Genomic DNA, 8006 nt, shown 5'->3' with positions numbered 1-8006 from the left:
CCACCCCCCGGTCCGCCCGGGCGAGGCCGTTCGACACCTTGTCTAACAGTTAGATTGATATCTAGCGCAATAACATACTGAGAACTGAATGTCCGGTCTACTCGCTGTTAAGTAAAGTAAAGAGCCAATCATACCTCGATATAATTTTCTATCTACTGACTTACCACTTTCATCAGCACAGAGGACAGTGTCAGTGCCCATTGGGGTAGATATTGGCTTACAATTTTCTAACTCATATTTCTTCAATATCTCCTTAGCATACTTCGATTGACTTATGAAGATGCCATTTTTTCCTTGTTTGATTTGAAGTCCAAGGAAGAAGTTGAGTTCTCCCATCATTGACATTTCAAACTCAGTCTGCATCTGTTTACTAAACTCCTTGCACATAGATTCATTAGTAGCACCGAAAATGATGTCATCAACATATATTTGAGCCAGTAGGGTGTCTTTACCCTTTCTCTTAATGAATAAGGTTGTATCAGATTTGCCTCTGACATAATTTCTAGTCAGCAGGAAACTGGTCAGCCTCTCATACCAAGCACGTGGTGCTTGTTTGAGGCCGTACAGAGCCTTTTTGAGTTTATAAACATGGTTTGGGAATTTTGGATCCTCAAACCCTGGAGGCTGATTAACATAGACTTCCTCATTTATAACTCCATTAAGAAATGCACTCTTGACATCCATTTGAAACAGTTTAAAATTCATAAAACTCGCATATGCACACAATATTCTAATTGCTTCAAGCCTTGCCACTGGGGCGAAGGTCTCACCGTAGTCAATACCTTCCTGCTGACTGTAGCCCTGAGCTACAAGTCTTGCTTTGTTTCTGACCACATTCCCTTGTTCATCTAGCTTGTTGCGGAAGACCCATCTTGTTCCTATGGTCTTCTAGCTTCTTGGATTTGGCACCAAGTCCCAAACTTCATTTCTTTTGAACTGATCAAGCTCCTCTTGCATTGCACCCATCCAGTGCTCTTCGTTCTCAGCTTCTGAGAAATTCTTTGGTTCCAGAACTAAGACGAATGCTACATTACTGAGGTATCTCCTGAGTTGATTTCTTGTCATCAGGGTGTTCTCAGCAGCATCGAGAATGGCGCTTTCAGAGTGTCCCCTTGGGATTCTGATTTCTTTCGGTAGTGTGATGTCTTGAGCTGGTTGTGTTTCAATAATCTCTGCAGGTTTGGATTGGTCAGTGAAAACAATTTGAGTGTCTTTCTTACCTTTGGTCAGCCCTTGAAGTGGTAACTCAGCGACTCCACTTTGGTCAGCTTCTACTGAGTATGGATCATCCTCAGTCGTTTGAATGACTTTCCCTACAGGGTTAGTTTCATCGAACTCAATGTGTACTGACTCTTCTAAGACCTGAGTTCGTTTATTGAAAACTCTATATGTTTTGCTGTTTGTTGAGTAACCTAAAAAGATAGCTTCATCAGCTTTTGAATCAAACTTAGCAAGGTTGTCCTTAGTATTTAAGATAAAACATTTACAACCAAAGGCACGAAAGTATCCAATGTTGGGTTTTCGTCCTTTCCAACGTTCGTAGGGAGTTTTCTTCAATATGGGTCTGACCAGAGCCCTATTGAGTATATAACAGACTGTGTTAACAGCTTCACCCCAAAAGTACTTTGGAAGCCTATTCTCACTCAGCATTGTCCTGGCTATTTCAACCAAGGTTCTGTTCTTCCTTTCAACTACCCCATTCTGTTGAGGAGTTCTAGGAGCAGAAAAGTTATGGTCAATGCCGCTGGCTTCACAGAACTCAACAAACTATTGGTTTTTGAATTCTCCACCATTATCACTTCGGATGTGAGCTAGTTTTAGGTCTTTATCATTTTCAAGTTTTCTAACTAATGTTGAAAATGTCTCAAAGGTTTCATCCTTGCTACTCAGTAGGATAATCCAAGTGTACCGCGAGAAGTCATCTACAATGACCAAGGAAAATCTCCTACCACCCAAGCTCAGCGGCTGGACTGGTCCGAAGAGATCCAAGTGTAGCAACTCAAGTGGACGCTTAGTTGAGACGATGTTTTTACTATGAAAAGATTTTTTGGTTTGTTTTCCTTGCTGACAAGCGTTGCACAATTGATCCTTTTCGAACTTAAGTTCTGGCAGTCCCTCAACTAATTGCTTTCTTGCTAATTTGGCTAGGAGGTGCATGCTTACATGACCAAGTCTCCTGTGCTATAGCCAGGAATTTTCTTCCTTTGACACTAAGCATATATTTTTTGAAAATTTCTTTTCTAGACTCAGCATAAAGACATTGTCAACACGAGGGGCAGTTAAAATTAATTCATTTGTTTTCCCCTCGAGTATTTTACATCCAGTGGCATCGAATATAACCTTCCTTCCACTATCACAGAGCTGAGCTACGCTCAGTAGGTTATATTCAAGTCCTCTGACTAGGGAGACTGACTCTATAGTAGGATTACCACCAATGGTTCCTGACCCTACTATCTTACCCTTTCTGTTGTCTCCAAAACTTACGCTTCCTCCTCGTTTAAGTTCAAGTGTGATGAACTGAGTTTCATCACCCGTCATATGCCTCGAGTATGCGATGTCAATATACCACAACTTTGACTTCTCTGCACATCTCAGGCCGACCTGCAATATAACTAGTTATCTTTAGGTACCCAAGTCCTTTTGGGTCCTCGCTTGTTAGGCACAACAGGTGATACATCATATTTCATTTTATGACGGCACACATTGGTGGTGTGGCCAGTCTTACCACAGAAGTCACAGTGGACCTTTCTTTGTGGACGCCTTATTGGCGGGTCAGCACCATTGTGCTGAGCATGCCAACACACCTTGGTAGTGTGGCCTTTCTTCCTACAAAATTCACATTGGACATTTCATTGGGGAGTCCATTTTCGCTGACTAGTACCTGAGTACTCAGCGTAATGATGGACTTTTTTCTTATTTGGAACTATTAGCTGGTTCTGAATAGATGTGATATCCTTCCTCAGCTTCTTAGAGTCTGACTTGACCTCAGTGACATAACTATGCATGATTTTAAGATTTTCATCTTGCCTAGTATTGTCCTGGAGAAGATGACGAAGGTCACTGAGTTTGATCTCCTCAATCTCATCACATCGGCTGCTGAGTGCACGCACTTTCTTGTTACATTTTTTGACAAGTGTGTAAAGATCACTCAGGGCGTTAATCATTTCATTTCTGAGCAGGGGTAGAGTTGTTACCTCAGTTGTTTGTTGCTCATTGTCTGATGCACACAATGAGTCAGCTTGCTCAGACGGACAGAAGTCAGCAGCATCATCTGCCATGAAACAGATGTTTGCTGACTCAGTTGCTTCAGCTTCTGATGAAGATGATTCATCACTATCGCTCCAAGTGGCCACCATTGCTTTTCTTCCACTTTTCTTGAATGGCTTTCTGCTGTACTTGTCATTCTTGCGGAACAGCTTCTTCATCTTCCTAGTGAACATGGCCATTTCTTCATCATCAGATGAGTCACCATCAGTGGAGTCAGCTTTCATGACAAGAGACTTTTGCTTCTTGTCCTCAGATTTTTCTTTCACCCATTGATATCTCATGGGTCAGCAAGGATCCGATGAGTTCATCATACTTGTAGGTGGTTAGATCTTGGGCTTCTTCAACGGCTGTCTTCTTTGCTTGCCAGCTTTGGGGAAGACTCTTCGGTATTTTCTTCACTTGCTCTTCCTCAGTGAAGATCTTGCCGAGCCTCTTGAGTTCGTTGATAATGTTAGTGAACCTTGAGTTCATGTCAAAAATTTCTTCACCATCATTCATTTCGAACAGCTCGTACAGCCTCATGTGTTGGTTCACCTTGGATTCCTTGACCTTACTGGTTCCTTCATAGGTGACCTCTAGCTTCTTCCATATCTCCTGTGCTGACTCGCAACCTGAGATTTTATTGTACTTTGCAGCATCTAACGCACAGTGAAGCATGTTTATCATAGCGACATGATTTTGCAGTTTCTTGAGGTCATCCTCTGACCACTTAGCCTCAGCTTTGACAGACGTTTGTCCGTTAACAATTTCAACAGGAACAAACGGGCCTTGGACTATGGAAAGCCCTTCACTCATGTTTGTTACTTGAATGAAGTTTTTCATTCTGTTCTTCCAAAAGGTATAGTTAGACCCGAAGAACAGATGAGGCCTAGTAATGGACAGTCCCTCAGGAAGAATCTGAGTTGTCTGATTTCCTGGGAGGAAACGAGTGCTGTTCTCAGCCATTGTGGGGATCAGCTCAAGATAGTTATATCTGTAGGAAAATAGGCTAACGTATAGCAGCGGAAATATAAAAATTTTAACCTATTTCCATAAACCACATGATCCGTTAATCGTTATTTCATATAAAGATGGATAAAAGAAATACCTTTCTGAAGTTCTATCTACCATTGTAAGTGAAGTGCCCACAACTCTTACTTCGAGTTCCCGAGCACAGAACAAAACAAATATAAGATCAAGTTAGAATCAACCGTTGAATAGCAACCAAAATAGATTGCCTCTAATTAATCAACACAAGATCAAGGATAAAGAAAGAAAGATGAAATCAATTGAATCGGTAGGAAGCGGTGGATTGTTTCGTCCTCAATAAGGGGTGTCGAAATTCTCTCTCCCGGTTGCACTGTGTATTTCGAAAATTACACTAGGGTTTTTGCTTCGTGGATTTCGAAAATCCTATAAGGGGGGTTATTTATAATCTCTTGTATCTAATCCCTAGTTAGATAGAATTAGGTTATTGAAATAAGAATTCTATTCGGAATAGAATTCATAATCATTATCCCTTAATATATCTAATATATAAAGGATAATAATAACCTTATTGGATAATAATATGAGTAATTTAATCTAATTAAAACTCCTAACTCATTTATCCTTTAATTAATTTAATTCATAATCCTAATCTAATTAGAATAGATAAAATCAAATTAATTATTTATGTATTTACATACATAAATTTCGACCCCCTCTATTACTGGGCCTTACTGGGCTCAGTTGGGCTTCCGTCAATTAATTAACATCTGTCTCTCTTTTGGGTTCCAAGTCTTATGTGTGACCCATTAGGTTCTTATTGCTTCTAGCCATATGCAATTATTAAAATTAACTTTCAAAGAATTATATTTAATCTTTGCATAACGGAATGATGTACAGAGTATGTGATTAGCAAGTCCGTAATCATTCCCCTAGAGCTATAAGAAGACAGGTTGATTCTGTCGTTGACCTTTCAGTATTAGTTACGGTATAATTCGATCCTTTATCAACTACGTCCTTGAACTGAATCTTATGACTATGGGTAATGTCAAGTCACATATAGCGAGACGTTCGTTTTACTTGTACAGCCCGAGTCAACTCAAAATAGATAGGTTAAGTGAAATCTATATTTCAAGTATTAAGCTATCACCTTGCAAGGATTTAGAGTCGAGTCTTCCACAAGCGATCCATTGACATATCTCCCATTTATCGGGAGTGATAAATGCTCAATCCAATATATAACGATCCCGCAATCACTTCCTGTGATACCCAACGTCTGCTGTTCACACCCTAGAGTCATCTCTGTTAAGGATCGTGTTACACCAGAGTCAAAGCGTCACATTCCGTAATCCAGAATACCAATTAACATTCCTTTGAGTCTGAGGATTATTTACACCTATTAATACCAATGAGATGAACAGGTGACAAGGATGAATCTACCCATCCTGTTATCTCAAGTCGGGTCCCCAATCCTAATGAACTACTTTTCATCGGATCCATGTAACTGTCCAGATATCTGTATATATGAAGCTTGTGAGATCAGCTTTCTGTCGGACAGAAGACATTGTTACATGCAAGTCTCAACAGTGATATATCAATCCTAAACATATCACTTGACTTGGGGTGGTTTTTAAGTTTATTAGTTTATTATAAAGTTTTGTCTCACTTCATGCTTGTATGAACACTTTATAATCACTTTAAAACAAACTTACGGATTTCCTTTTATTAGACTTTATTTAGTGCTTAAAAGGGATTGCCTTTATATAGTTATAAAACATATATCTCATTAAAACAAATGATATAAAGAACAATTCATTTACATTAAGTTTGTATCCTAGAATAATTGTCTATAGGACACTAAACCCCAACATACTCCCACTTGGACTAAAGCCAATTGTTTCTATAACTTATCCCAGTAGAAGTTAGATGACGATCATATACTTTTTGGGTTAAGGGCTTTGTCAACAGATCTGCAACGTTGTCCTCTGTAGGTACTCTTTCTATTCTCACATCTCCTCTTGCCACAATTTCTCTTATAATATGGTATCGCTTAAGGTAATGCCTGGACGCATTATGAGACCGTGGTTCCTTTGCTTGCGCAATGGCTCCATTGTTATCACAATACAGTGTAATAGGATTTACAATGTCAGGCACCACACCAAGTTCTGTAATGAACTTTCTAATCCAAACCGCTTTCTTTGTTGCTTCCGCAGCTGCGATATACTCTGACTCGGTCGTAGAGAAAGCTACGCTTCCCTGCTTGGAACTCTTCCAACTGACCGCGCCCCCATTCAAGATAAACAGGTATCCTGATTGGGATTTAAAATCGTTCTCATCTGTGAGATGACTTGCATCTGAAAATCTTTCTATTTTCAGATCCCCTTCTCCGTACACTAGGAACATATCTTTAGTTCTTCTCAAGTACTTAAGAATGTTCTTGACGGTAATCCAGTGCTCGTCTCCCAGATTTCCTTGGTAACGACTCGTTACAGATAACGCGAATGCTACGTCAGGTCTAGTGCATAGCATAGCATACATAATCGAACCGATTGTGCTGGCGTACGGGACTACAGCCATGCGCTTCTTATCATCATCCGTTTTAGGACATTGATGATTGTTTAACTTTACTCCATGTAGCATGGGTAAGTTACCTCGTTTCGATTCAAGCATGCTAAACCGCTTTAGCACCTTTTCAATGTATGTAGCCTGTGAAAGACCAAACAGTCTTCTTGATCTATCTCTGTAGATCTTTATACCAAGTATATAAGCTGCTTCACCAAGGTCTTTCATTGAGAAGTTACCAGATAACCATACTTTTACCGACTGTAGCAGAGCTATGTCATTTCCCATTAGTAATATATCGTCCACATATAATATTAGAAATGCTACAGAGCTCCCACTTGCTTTCTTGTAAATGCAAGCTTCTTCGCAGTTTTGTTCGAAACCAAATTGTTTTATGGTTTCGTCAAAACGCTTGTTCCAGCTTCTAGATGCTTGCTTGAGTCCATAAATGGATCTCTAAAGTTTGCAAACTTTGTTTGCATCCTTTGATATGAAACCTTCAGGTTGCATCATATATACATCCTCAAGCAGGTTTCCGTTTAGGAAAGCTGTTTTCACATCCATCTGCCAAATCTCATAATCGTAGTGAGTGGCAATAGCAAGCATGATTCTGATTGATTTGGACATAGCCACATGAGAGAAAGTTTCATCATAATCAATTCCTTGCTTCTGACGATATCCTTTCGCTACTAACCTAGCTTTGTAGGTGCTAACCTTTCCATCCATGTCTGTCTTCTTTTTGAAGATCCATCTGCACCCAATGGGTTTTATCCCTTCGGGTGGATCAACCAAAGTCCACACTTGGTTGGTGTACATGGAATCCATTTCAGAATCCATGGCCTCAAGCCATGCTTTAGAATCTGGACTAGTAAGAGCCTCTTCGTAGTTTTCGGGTTCGTCGTCTAACACGAGAACCTCGTCATCGTCTCCCACTAGAAAACCATATCTAACTGGGAGTTCACGAACTCTTTGTGATCTACGAATAGGTGGCACTGTAGTCTCATCTAGTGGGACTGCTTCGGGCACCTCAACCGCCTCTGTTGTTTCAGTCGGTGTTTCTTCTTCTTGAACTTCTTCAAGTTCAATCATGCTTCCCTTTTTGTGTTTCTTCGAGAAACTCTTTCTCTAAGAAGGTTGCGTGCTTGGATACTATCACTTTCTGATCATCTGGATGATAGAAGTAATATCCCATAGTTTCCTTAGGGTATCCA

The sequence above is a fragment of the Euphorbia lathyris genome, chromosome 10 (genome assembly GCF_963576675.1).
Source record: "Euphorbia lathyris chromosome 10, ddEupLath1.1, whole genome shotgun sequence".
Taxonomy (NCBI): domain Eukaryota; kingdom Viridiplantae; phylum Streptophyta; class Magnoliopsida; order Malpighiales; family Euphorbiaceae; genus Euphorbia; species Euphorbia lathyris.
Note: the sequence above shows the minus strand (reverse complement) of the source record.